At 52.6% G+C, this 12500-nt stretch overlaps 2 non-coding genes and 2 pseudogenes across 2 annotated transcripts; all 4 read left to right on the top strand.

Annotated features, from left to right (window-relative positions):
* Nucleotides 1-1105: 1105 nt before the first annotated feature.
* LOC139399606 (U2 spliceosomal RNA) lies at nt 1106-1278 on the top strand (annotated as a pseudogene).
* A 495-nt stretch (nt 1279-1773) lies between these two features.
* LOC139399611 (U5 spliceosomal RNA) lies at nt 1774-1890 on the top strand. Its single transcript, XR_011632085.1, has one exon. It is a non-coding gene; the product is annotated as a U5 spliceosomal RNA (small nuclear RNA).
* Nucleotides 1891-7635: 5745 nt separating this feature from the next.
* Nucleotides 7636-7811, top strand: LOC139399615 (U2 spliceosomal RNA; annotated as a pseudogene).
* Nucleotides 7812-8281: 470 nt separating this feature from the next.
* On the top strand, nt 8282-8398 carry LOC139399612 (U5 spliceosomal RNA). The gene has a single exon (XR_011632086.1). It is a non-coding gene; the product is annotated as a U5 spliceosomal RNA (small nuclear RNA).
* Nucleotides 8399-12500: the final 4102 nt, after the last annotated feature.

The following is a 12500-nucleotide window of genomic DNA, read 5'->3' on the forward strand; positions in this document are numbered from 1 at the left end:
GGGGGGAGCGAGAGCGGAGGATGGAGGAAGACGAGGAAGAGAGGAGACGGAAGAGGGGGGTGGAAGGACTGAGCAGAAGGAGTCGGAGAAAGGAGAAGAAAAAGAAGAGGAGAGAGCGGAGACAGAAGGAGAGGTGGATGGGATAGTAGGAGAGGAGGCCGGGACAGAAGGAGAGGTGGCCGGGATGGAAGGAGAGATGGACGGGACAGAAGGAGAGGTGGTCGGAATAGAGGAAGGGAAGGAGGTGGAAGGAGAAAAGAAGAAAAAAAAAAAGAAGAAGACGGCGACGAGGATGGAGGAGAGTGAGGAGACGGAGAGATTAGAGGAGAAAACAGTGGAGAGGAAGGAGGTGGAGGAGATTACGGAGAAGGAACCGGAAGGAGAGGCGGAAGGACGAAGGGGCGTGAAGGATTGGAGAGACAGTGAAGCGGCGAGGGCAAGGGTGGAGGAGTTGAGAGGGATGGTGAGGGAACTGGTAGAGAGAGAATGGGAAAAGGGAAAGGAGAGGGCAAGCACAGTGGGTGTCGCTACAGGTGATGAACCTGGGCTCGATAAACCTCCGAGCAAGAGGCCGAAGAAGGTGGTGAGGAGGAGGGGTGGAAAGAAGGGGGGGGAGGCAGAACGGGGGGATGGGGAGGTAGCGGGGCCCTCGTGGGCTCCGTCTTCTACAACTTTCAAGCCCCTGGCTGATCTGGACCTCCCAGGTATGGCCAATACATGGATGATGGAGGGAGAGACGGGCTTTTTATTTGGGGGTGTGACATCCCCGGTCAGGAGTCCAGAGGAGGGGGCGATGGATTTGAGTGGGGGGAATGTGCCGGGTGTTGTTGCTGTGTTAAGTGGAGGGGAGATGGTGGTTGAGGGGGGTGTTTTAGTGGATTTAGGAGTGGAGGTGGGTTCACAGGTAGCCGGGATGGAGAAGGGGAGCACTGGGTGAGTATTTGTTGCAATATAGGTGGAGTATACTGTAGGTTGTTGGATATTGGTTTTTGGATTTTGTTATAGTTTATTGGATTTGAAATGATTAGCTGTATTTGTTGATAGTAGATATTTAAGTTGATGGAATTATGGATGATTATTGTTTGGTTTTTGAAAAGTAATAAATATATATTTTGTAAAAAAAAATCTGTTCTTATCAGTTTAATATCTGATACGTCCCCCATCGGGGGACTACATATTAAATGGATTTTTCGAACAGGGAGTCGGAAATGGGGCTTGCTCCGTCCGCTCCACGCATCGACCCGGTATTGCAGTACCTCCGGGAACGGTGCAACACTTTTCTCACGTTGTCAAGGAAAAATACAAATTCACAAAGGTATGTAAATAGCTGGCTGGCTGGCTGGCTGGCTGGCTGGCTGGCTGGCTGGCTGGCTGGCTGGCTAGCTAGCAGAAGAAGAAGAGAAGGAAAGAAACATTCAAACTCTTAGAAAGGCGAAGCGCCCTTCAAAGGGGTCCCCCGTTTCCCGCCATTTTACTTAAAAAAAAAAAAAAAAAAAAAAAAAAAAAAATTGGGGCCAGGATTGTGTGTGTGTGTGTGTGTGTGTGTGTCTCTCTCTCTCTCTCTCTCTCTCTCTCTCTCTCTCTCTCTCTCTCTCTCTCTCTCTCTCTCTCTCTCTCTCTGTCGCTGTGTCTCTGTGTCTCTGTGTCTGTGACCTTCTTTTTATCCACAGACAGCCCTCGAAAACTTGGAAGAGTGGGTTCCGGGAGCACCCGCGGGAACCCTGCCTAGAGTGCACAGAGTGTGTCTCGGGCCCCGACCTCTTGACTTCCATATGACTCTGGTTTCTCTTCATTACGCACAAGCCTTTCGCCTTTTACTAAAGACTTCCGTGGAGAGGAACACTTACGAGTTCAACGTATTTTTGGAGCGGCTTTGCTTCTTGCAGAGCCCGGTAATCTTGTTTCAAGAGAAATTGACAGAGATGGGCCAGGATAGTGACTTAAAGACGCATTAGCGACTTTTTCCAAAAAAACACCTGCCTGTCGCCAGGGAAACGGTGGGTGGGTGGGTGGGTGGGTGGGTGGTTGAGTGAGTGAGTGAGTGGGGGTGGAGGGAGAGAGGAGCTGGCTTTTGCCAACCCACCCGCTGAGGTCTGTCGAGACCCCCGGGGGTCCGGCGGTTTCAGGGTTCCATTTGTGGGTTATCGCTTCTCGGCCTTTTGGCTCAGATCAAGCTTGGTACCGAGGTGCCCCAAAGCCCGCTGAGTCAAAAGGTCGAACCAGGAGAGCGGTAAGTGTTTTTGTTGGGAAATTTGCTATATAATTTCTTGTCTGTTGTGTATTTTCTTTCTTGTTTTTTTGTAAGAGGTGGTGAGACGGGTGCGCCATCATCCGTGAAGGAGATGGCGCAAAATCCTTCGGAGAGGTCGATCCCTGGGATTGGGCTGGCAAACACGGTGAGGTTTTCATGGAAGGAAAGAGAAAAGGAGCCTTGGGGAAGAGAAACGTTCGGGAGGAATATCCTGTTGGGGTGCCTGAGCCTGAAGGTGAAGGATGTCCTCTGTGTCCAGGGGAACCCGATGGAAAAAGGATTTGATGTGACTTTTTATGTACAAGAACAACACGACGGTGTAATGAAGAGGGTTAAGGAAGAGAAAGAAGAAAGTCCCCTGTGCCATTACACGGTGACCAGCCTGGCAAGGAACAATTTCAGGGTGGTCACCGTAACCATGTACAATCCGCATGTGAAGGACGAAGAAGTGAGGGCCTTTCTGGGGAGATACATGGACAATGTCTCCTCAGCGAGGTACCTCAGGGACTCCCTGGGTTTCTGGAACGGGAAGAGAGGCTTCCAGGCGTTACTCAGGGAGTCCCCGAAGAGTGTGGATGGCTACCTCCATCCTCCGGCGATGTTCTCCCTGGGGGCTGACAGGGGGACGTTGTTTTATGCACGTCAGCCCCCGTTCTGCAGGCGTTGTATGGCCTACGGCCATATCCTGGCCTCGTGCAGCACCAAGAAGTGTCGGTTTTGTGGATCGGAAGAGCACGAGGCCAAGGAATGTGACGAGCCCAAGGCTTGCCACGGGTGTGGCTCGAAAGCACACCTGTGGCGTGATTGCCCGGCTCGTCACAGGTCATACGCGTCTGCAGCTGGGGGGGGAGCGGGGGATGGGGGGAGGAAAGAAAGGACGCGTGCGGATTGTACGGATGGCACAGGGGAAAAGAAGCAGGAAGAGGATGGAAAGAAGGAAGAGATGAGAAGAAAAAGGCGGGAAGAAGCAAAGAAGGGAAAAGAAGAGGAGAAGGAAAAGAAGGCGGAAGAACGTAAAGGAGCGGAGAAGAGGGAGAAGGGGACAGTGGTACGAGATGGAGTGGAAGAGGGAACGGTGACAGTGAAGAGGACGGAGGGGGGTGTGGAGGTGGGAGGGGAGGGGGTGGGAGGGGGAGATGGAGGGAGGGAGTGGGGGGACAGTTTGCCAGGCTTCCTAGAGGAAGAAATGAGGGATTTGGTGGAGGAGTTAGCGGGGAATGGACGTTGTGTCTCCCCGCTACCTTCTTCACCAAAGAAGAAAGGGATGAAGAGGGGGAGCAGGGGAGCTTGGCAGGGAGTGAGAGGGAGGGGGGTGAAATGAGGGAGGGGAGTTAGCGGGGGGGGGGCTCACCAAAGAAGAAAGGGATGAAGAGAGTGGCAGGGAGTGAGAGGGAGGGGGGTGGGGGGGGGAGGGGGGGGGGAGTGGCGGGGGGGGGAGGGGGGGGTACATTGGCCTCCCTGTTTGCCTCATCCCCTTACATTTTGGTGGATGACTCCAGTGAGGGGTCTGTGGGCTGTTTGATAGAGGGATCCCAACTCCTGTTTGAGGAGATGGGGTCCCCTACACTCAGCCCTGAGGCATACAGGGAGGGGGGGGTGGAGGATGGTGGTGGGGAACCCAGGATGCAGGGCACTCGGCCTAACACACTGCCTGCATCCTGGGTTGGAGAGATGGAGGAGGACGGGGGGGCGTCAGGAGTGGAGAGGGCGCCCCCGCCGGTGGAGATGGACCAGGGGAGCATCGGGTGAGTCTCCTGTTTTTTGTTTGGTTTGGGGTTATTTGTTGAGGGTTTGGTTTGTTTGTTTGTTTGTAAATAGTTAAATGAATATTTCTGTTAAATTGTTTAGTTTAAATGTAAGGGGGTTGAGGGATGTTGTTAAAAGGAGGGCGGTGTTTAATTTTTTAGAGGGTGTGGGGTTTGATTTTTGTTTTTTACAGGAGGTTCACCTGAGGGATGGTGGGGATGTGGCTAGATTTAGGAAGGAGTGGGATAAGGGGGAATCTTTTTGGGGCATAGGAGGGGTGCACTCAACAGGAGTAGGAATATTGTGTGGCAATAGAGAAGTTAAGGTAGAGAGCACTTTTGTAATAGTGCAGGGTAGAGTATTGGGGATAGATGTAGTGTATAGAGAAGCTAGGTATAGATTAATTGGGGTATATGGGCCACAGGTGGCGGCAGACAGAAAGGAGATGGTGGACTGTCTGGCGCCCCTGTGTGTCACAAATAGGCACTTGGTGATAGGAGGGGACTTTAATATAGATTTAGGGGTAGGTGGTGATAGTAGTGCAGGCGCAATCACCGGGCTAATGGCTTGCCATGGTCTGGTTGATGGTGGCCTGCATACTACTCCGGCAATGGTCGGTCCTACATGGCGCAACTCCAGGGGGGTTGCGCGGAGGCTCGACTACATTTTTATATCCAGGTCTTTGGGTCAGTTGTCTGGGCGCCTGGTGCCTGTGTTCTTCACGGATCACGACGGGGTGTTCCTGCAGGTGGGGTCGCCAGTCTGCCTCTTCGGTAGGGGGTACTGGAAGTTAGATCGGGGTATACTGGAGGAGCAGGCTTTCGTTGACGCATTTTTTTGTTTCTTTCGAAGGCTTGACGGCCTCCGGTCTATGTGCGAGGGGGTGTTAGAGTGGTGGGATTTAGTTAAGGTGAGAATTAGGGCTTTTATAATAAGATATTGTAAAAGGAAAAAAAGGGAGGAAAGGAGGGAGGTGGATCGTATCCAAAGGTTAATTGAACTCGAGTACGAGGCGGGCAACCTCGGCGGGTCGATTGACTGGGAGAGATTCGCAGCCCTAAAGGCGCAGCTCAGGGAGCTGCAGGAGCAGAAGGCTCGAGCTTTCCTGGAGCGTGCGCATAGTGGCTTTCTAGAACATAATGAGACTTGTTCCGCTATGTTCTTTAAGTCGGTTAGGGCCAGACAGAGTAGGAAGGTAATGCATGGCGTTAGGGAAGTAAATGGGAGTGTAGTAAGTAAACCAGAGGAGATGGTCAGGGTGACAACTGATCATTTCCGAAGTTTATTTAAGGAAAGGGAAATAGATGTAGAGCAGGGAAACGTGTTTTTAGAACACTTGTCCCGGCGGTTGCCGGAGGACATTAGAGACGTGATGGAGGCCCAGATCTCACTAGAAGAGGTTGAGAGCGCTCTTAGGAGGATGGGAAAAGGGAAGGTGCCTGGGATGGATGGGCTGCCGGCTGAGTTTTACCTCAAGTTTTGGGGTATACTTGGACCAGTGGTCCTCGAAGTCTTGAAGGCCATCCTTGAGACGGGGGTCCCGGGGGGATCAATGGCTGTTGGTGTGCTGTCACTTCTTTATAAGAAGGGGGAAGCAACTGACCTTGGCAACTGGCGGCCGTTGACCATGCTGTGCGTAGATTACAAGATTCTTGCAAAGGTTTTAGCAGACCGGTTGCGCACAGCCCTTCCCTACGTCGTCCATGAGGATCAGACGTGCGGGGTAGAGGGCCGCTCTATAAGATGGAACCTACAGTTGATTAGGGACTCCATCGCCTGGGTTGAAGATAGAGGGCTGCCTTTAATGGTAGCAGCGCTAGATCAGGCGAAAGCCTTTGATCGCGTGAATAGATCCTTTCTATTCAGGGTATTAGGTAGATTAGGATTTGGGGAGAAGTTTATAGGATGGATCCGTACATTATATGTCGGAGCGGGGTGTCGAGTTAGTGTAAATAGTCACTTAGGTGACGTTTTTGACCTCTCGTCTGGGGTCAGGCAGGGATGCCCACTCTCGGCCCTCCTCTTCGTACTGTACATGGAGCCTCTGGGGGCTGCCATTAGGGCAGACACAGGGGTGGAGGGCTTGTTGATCCCTGGGAGCGGTGGGCTGCGTGTTAAGATGACGCAGTACGCCGACGACACTTCCTTGCTGTTGTGCAAGGACTCGTGCCTGACAAGGTCTCTTGCCATCATTGGGGATTTCACCCAAGCGTCGGGGGCGGTTCTGAATCATGCAAAGTCTTCCGTTAAGTTTTTCGGAAGATGGCGCGGTAGGACGGATGTGCCCGGGGGGTTATCTCTCTGTGAGGGGGCCCTGAGGATTCTTGGGGTCCATTTTGAGACCTCTGGCTCAGCGACGCTGAACTGGAACATGGGTATTGCAGTGGTACAGAAGAAGTTGGCAATGTGGAAGGCTAGGTCTTTGTCCTTTATAGGTAAGGTCCTGGTCCTAAAGGTGGATGTATTGCCATCTCTTTTGTACTTGGCGTACATCTACCCATTGCCAGCTTGTCTGAGGAGGCCTCTAGTGAGGCTTGTGTTTCAGTTCATGTGGGGTGGCAGGTACGAGTGGGTCGCCAGGGCGCGCATGCTCTGTCCCATCGGGGAGGGAGGTAGGGGGGTACCACATCTCCCCCTCAAGCTGGACGCAATTTTTGTTTCTTTCTTGTTGACGGAGCTTGCTCAGCCAGTTATACACCCGTCCGGTTACCTCCTGCGGGTGTTCTTCTCGTATCAGGCGAGAAGCGTAATGGTGTGGTCTAACGCGGGTCCTCGGGCGGAACAGCTGCCGTGGCACTTTGGCCATGCGGCCAAGTGGCTGCGTGCGCACCCCGAGGTTGAAGTTGCCCGAGTAGGTTTAGATCACAGGCACCTGTACGAGGAGGTCAGGCAGGCAGGGAGTCCTGCGCCTGTAGCGGGCATCTCGTCAGTGGTCTGGGAGGGAGTGCAGGCGCGGGGCCTGGACAACAGGCTCAAGGACCTGAATTGGTTGAGCCTCCATAAGTGCTTGCCGGTACGTTCCATCATGTACCGGCATAGTTTGTCGCGATCCTCCACCTGTCCAAGATCTGCTTGTGGCAGGGAGGAGACTGTGCGCCATGCCTTCTGGGACTGTGCCTTTGCCGGACTAGTCTGGGCTAGGGCACGGGTGTTGCTAGGTATGGTTAGGAGCGATTTTTTGCTGACTTGGGCTAGGTTAGAGCGAGGCGTAGGGAGAGCGAGGGGAACGGATAGGGACAGGTTTCTGCTCTGGCTTCTCATGAGTCTCTTTAAAAGGGGGCTGTGGGAAGCCAGGCAGAATTTAGTTAAGACAGGGAGAGATTGGGGGGTGGAAGGGATAGTGAGGAGGGTGGAAGGTGATGTGAGGGGGAGGATGAAGAGGGAGGAGATAAAGTGGGGGCAGCATGCGGCACGGGAGAGGTGGAAGGGGGGATTAGGGCTGGGAGTGTTAGAGTGAGGTTTGTAAGGGGATAGATTAGGGAAGGGAAGATAGGGAAGGGTTAGGTATTGGTTAGGTATGACGGGGAGGGACGATGCTCCCCTGAGGTTTGTTTTTGTTTGGGTGTTTGGTGATTTTGTAAATAGAATGAATGAGAATTATTATTTTGTAAAGTATGAATGGTATTGAGTGTAAATAAATTATTTTTTGTAAAAAAAAAAATCTGTTCTTATCAGTTTAATATCTGATACGTCCCCCATCGGGGGACTACATATTAAATGGATTTTTCGAACAGGGAGTCGGAAATGGGGCTTGCTCCGTCCGCTCCACGCATCGACCCGGTATTGCAGTACCTCCGGGAACGGTGCAACACTTTTCTCACGTTGTCAAGGAAAAATACAAATTCACAAAGGTATGTAAATAGCTGGCTGGCTGGCTGGCTGGCTGGCTGGCTGGCTGGCTGGCTGGCTGGCTGGCTGGCTAGCTAGCAGAAGAAGAAGAGAAGGAAAGAAACATTCAAACTCTTAGAAAGGCGAAGCGCCCTTCAAAGGGGTCCCCCGTTTCCCGCCATTTTACTTAAAAAAAAAATAAAAATAAAAATTGGGGCCAGGATTGTGTGTGTGTGTGTGTGTTTCTCTCTCTCTCTCTCTCTCTCTCTCTCTCTCTCTCTCTCTCTCTCTCTCTCTCTCTCTGTCGCTGTGTCTCTGTGTCTCTGTGTCTGTGACCTTCTTTTTATCCACAGACAGCCCTCGAAAACTTGGAAGAGTGGGTTCCGGGAGCACCCGCGGGAACCCTGCCTAGAGTGCACAGAGTGTGTCTCGGGCCCCGACCTCTTGACTTCCATATGACTCTGGTTTCTCTTCATTACGCACAAGCCTTTCGCCTTTTACTAAAGACTTCCGTGGAGAGGAACACTTACGAGTTCAACGTATTTTTGGAGCGGCTTTGCTTCTTGCAGAGCCCGGTAATCTTGTTTCAAGAGAAATTGACAGAGATGGGCCAGGATAGTGACTTAAAGACGCATTAGCGACTTTTTCCAAAAAAACACCTGCCTGTCGCCAGGGAAACGGTGGGTGGGTGGGTGGGTGGGTGGGTGGTTGAGTGAGTGAGTGAGTGGGGGTGGAGGGAGAGAGGAGCTGGCTTTTGCCAACCCACCCGCTGAGGTCTGTCGAGACCCCCGGGGGTCCGGCGGTTTCAGGGTTCCATTTGTGGGTTATCGCTTCTCGGCCTTTTGGCTAAGATCAAGCTTGACACCGAGGTGTCCCACAGCTCGCTTAGCCAGAAGGTCGTACCAGGAGGGCGGTAAAGGTTTTTTTGTTGAACTGGGTTATAAATTAATTTTTCTCAGTTTTTTCAAGACAAACATCTATTCAACGGTCTCTTTTTTTGAAGAGAGCTGGTTATTTTTGTTTTGGTTTTCTCTGATCACGCCATTTTCCAGGAAGATGGCAAGAAATCCAACCAGCAGGATGGTTCCCGGAATTGGGCAAGCGAACTCTATAAGATTTGTTTGGAAGGAGAAGGAATTGGAGCCATTTGGGCGAGAGAGTTTCGGGAGGACTATTTTGATGGGAGTCCTGAAGCTTGCTGTGAAGGATGTTTTTTGTCTTCAAGGGAACCAGGTGGAGGGCACTTTTGATGTGACCCTCTACACGGAGGAGAAACACGAAGAGGTAATGAAGAGGGTAAAGGACGTGGAAGGTGCAAAGCCGATGGGATATTATGCAGTCACCAGCCTTGCTAAAAACAATTTCAGGGTGGTGACTGTGAATATGTATAACCCCCATGTAAAGGATGACGATGTGAGGGCCTTCCTGGGGAGGTATATGGAGAATATCTCCTCAGCAAGGCTCCTCAGGGACTCTCTCGGCATATGGAATGGGAGGAGAAGTTTCCAAGCTCTCCTCAAAGAAGACCCCAAGGGCCTGGGTGGCTACCTCCATCCCCCCGCAATGTTCTCCCTGGGGGCTGACCGGGGGACCTTGTATTATGCCCGTCAGCCTCCGTTCTGCAGGCGTTGTATGGCCTACGGACATACCATGGCCTCGTGCGAAGACATCAGAAAGTGCAGGATCTGCGGGTCGGGTGAGCACGAGGCCAGGGGATGTGGCGAGCCCAAGGTGTGCCACGGGTGTGGCTCATCAGCACACCTGTGGCGGGATTGCCCAGCTCGCCAGAGGTCATACGCGTCTGCAGCTGGAGGGGGAACGAGAGCGGGGGATGGGGAAGAGGAGGAGGCCCGTACAATAGCAAGGGTCCAGAAAGAACAGCTGCTCAGGAGGACGCAGCGGCTGGAGAAGAGGGAGAAAGGAGACGGATGAAGGCAATGGAGTGGAAGGACTGGAGAGGGAAACAACGGAGGAAGAGGGGGCTGAGAAGGAGGGGGCAACAGGACATGAAGGACCGGAGGGAGGGGAGGAGGGGGGAGGGGGTGTGAGTGGTGTGGGTGAGTGGGGGGACAGCATGTCTAGTTTCCTTGTAGAGGAGATGAGGGAAATGGTGGAGGAGTTAGCGGGGAAGAGGGGTGGCGTCTCCCCGCTACCTCCTACACCAAAAAAGAAAGGGAAAAGGAAGGGGCCAGGCAGGGAGAAGGAGGGGGTTGGGGAAGGAGGGGGGGGGGGAGCCAAGCGAGGGATGGGGGAGGGAAAGATGCATTTATCCTCTCTTTTTTCCGCAGCCCCGCAGCAATTGGTGGAAGGTGAATCCCTGGAGGCTGTTCGGGACGTTTTGACTGGGGGCTCTCAACTCCTCTTTGAGGAGGTGGGGTCCCCTAGTCTCGGCCCAGCAGTTTTCAGGGAGGAAGGAATGGAGGGTGTTGGTGGGGAACCCATGATGCAGGGAACTCGGCCTAACACCATACCTGCATCCTGGGTTGGAGTAATGGAGGAGGACGGGGGGACGTCAGATGAGGGGAAGACGTCCCTACCGGATGTGATGGACCAGGGGAGCATCAGGTGAGCCTCCTGTTGTTTGTGGTTGTTTTGGGTTTTATTTCTGAAAAAGTGAAATTATTTTGTGGTTTGTTTATAAGATAATCTTATGTTAATTTTGTTTAGTTTAAACGTAAGGGGTATAAGGGACTTTGTTAAGAGGAGGGCGGTTTTTAGTTTTTTAGAGGGGGTGGGTTTTGATGTTTGTTTTTTGCAGGAGGTTCACCTGAGGGATGGAGGGGATGTCAAAAGGTTTAGGAGAGAGTGGGATAAGGGTTTTTCGTTGTGGGGCATAGGAGGGGTGCACTCAACGGGGGTAGGGATATTGGTTGGGAATAGGGAGGTTATTGTAGAGAGCACTTTTGTCGTAGTACAGGGGAGAGTTTTGGGTGTAGATATCACATATAGGGATATTAGATATAGGTTATTTGGGGTGTACGGGCCACAGGTGGCGGCAGACAGGAGGGAGATGGTGGACTGTCTGGCGCCCCTGTGTGTCACAAATAGGCACTTAGTGATAGGAGGTGATTTTAATATAGATTTGGGGATAGGGGGAGACAGTAGTGCAGGCGCCATCACCGGGCTAATGGCTTGCCATGGCCTGGTCGATGGTGGCCTGCACACTACTCCGGCAATGGTCGGTCCCACATGGCGCAACTCCAGGGGGGTTGCGCGGAGGCTCGACTATATTTTTGTATCTAGGTCTTTGGGTCGGTTGTCTGGGCGGCTGTTGCCTGTCTTCTTTTCGGACCATGACGGGGTGCTCCTGCAGGTGGGGTCGCCAGTCTGCCTCTTCGGTAGGGGGTACTGGAAACTAGATCGGGATTTACTGGATGAGCAGGGTTTTGTTAATGCTGTCACAGGGGTGTTTCGGAGGCTTGAAGGCCTCCGGCCCATGTGTGAGGGGGTGTTGGAGTGGTGGGATATAGTAAAGGTAAGGATTAGGGCCTTTATTATAGGATATGGTAAGAGGAAGAAAAGGGAGGAAAGGAGGGAGGTGGATCATATCCAAAGGTTGCTCGAACTTGAGTACGAGGCAGGCAACCTCGGTGGTTCGATTGACTGGGAGAAATCCACAGCCCTGAAGGCGCAGCTCAGGGAGCTGCAGGAGCTGAAGGCTCGAGCTTTCCTGGAGCGTGCACATAGTGGCTTTTTAGAACATAATGAGACTTGTTCCGCTATGTTCTTTAAGTCGGTTAGGGCAAGGCAGAGTAGGAAGGTAATGCATGGAGTTAGAAAAGAAGATGGTAGTGTAGTAAGTAAACCAGAGGAGATGGTCAGGGTGACAACTGATCATTTCCAAGGTTTATTTAAGGAAAGGGAAATAGATGTAGAGCAGGGAAATGTGTTTTTAGAACACTTGTCCCGGCGGTTGCCGGAGGACATTAGAGACGTGATGGAGGCCCAGATCTCACTAGAAGAGGTTGAGAGCGCTCTTAGGAGGATGGGAAAAGGGAAGGTGCCTGGGATGGATGGGCTGCCGGCGGAGTTTTACCTCAAGTTTTGGGGTATACTTGGACCGGTGGTACTCGAAGTCTTGAAGGCCATCCTCGAGACGGGTGTCCCGGGGGGTTCAATGGTAGTCGGTGTGCTGTCACTTCTTTACAAGAAGGGGGACGCAACCGACCTTGGCAACTGGCGGCCATTGACCATGCTGTGTGTAGACTACAAGTTGCTTGCAAAGGTCTTAGCGGACCGGTTGCGCACAGCACTTCCCTACGTCGTCCATGAGGATCAGACGTGCGGGGTAGAGGGACGCTCAATTAGATGGAACCTTCAGTTGATCAGGGACTCCATCGCCTGGGTTGAAGATAGAGGTCTGCCTTTAATGGTAGCAGCGCTTGATCAGGCGAAAGCCTTTGATCGCGTGAATAGATCCTTTCTATTCAGGGTATTAGGTAGATTAGGGTTTGGGGAGAAGTATATAGGATGGATCCGTACATTATATGTCGGAGCGGGGTGTCGAGTTAGCGTAAACGGTCACTTGGGTGACGTTTTTGACCTCTCGTCTGGGGTCAGGCAGGGGTGCCCGCTCTCGGCACTCCTCTTCGTTCTGTACATGGAGCCTCTGGGGGCTGCCATTAGGGCAGACACAGGGGTGGAGGGCTTGTTGATCCCTGGAAGCGGTGGGCTG

This window comes from Oncorhynchus clarkii, unplaced genomic scaffold (genome assembly GCF_045791955.1).
Source record: "Oncorhynchus clarkii lewisi isolate Uvic-CL-2024 unplaced genomic scaffold, UVic_Ocla_1.0 unplaced_contig_2033_pilon_pilon, whole genome shotgun sequence".
Lineage (NCBI taxonomy): Eukaryota > Metazoa > Chordata > Actinopteri > Salmoniformes > Salmonidae > Oncorhynchus > Oncorhynchus clarkii.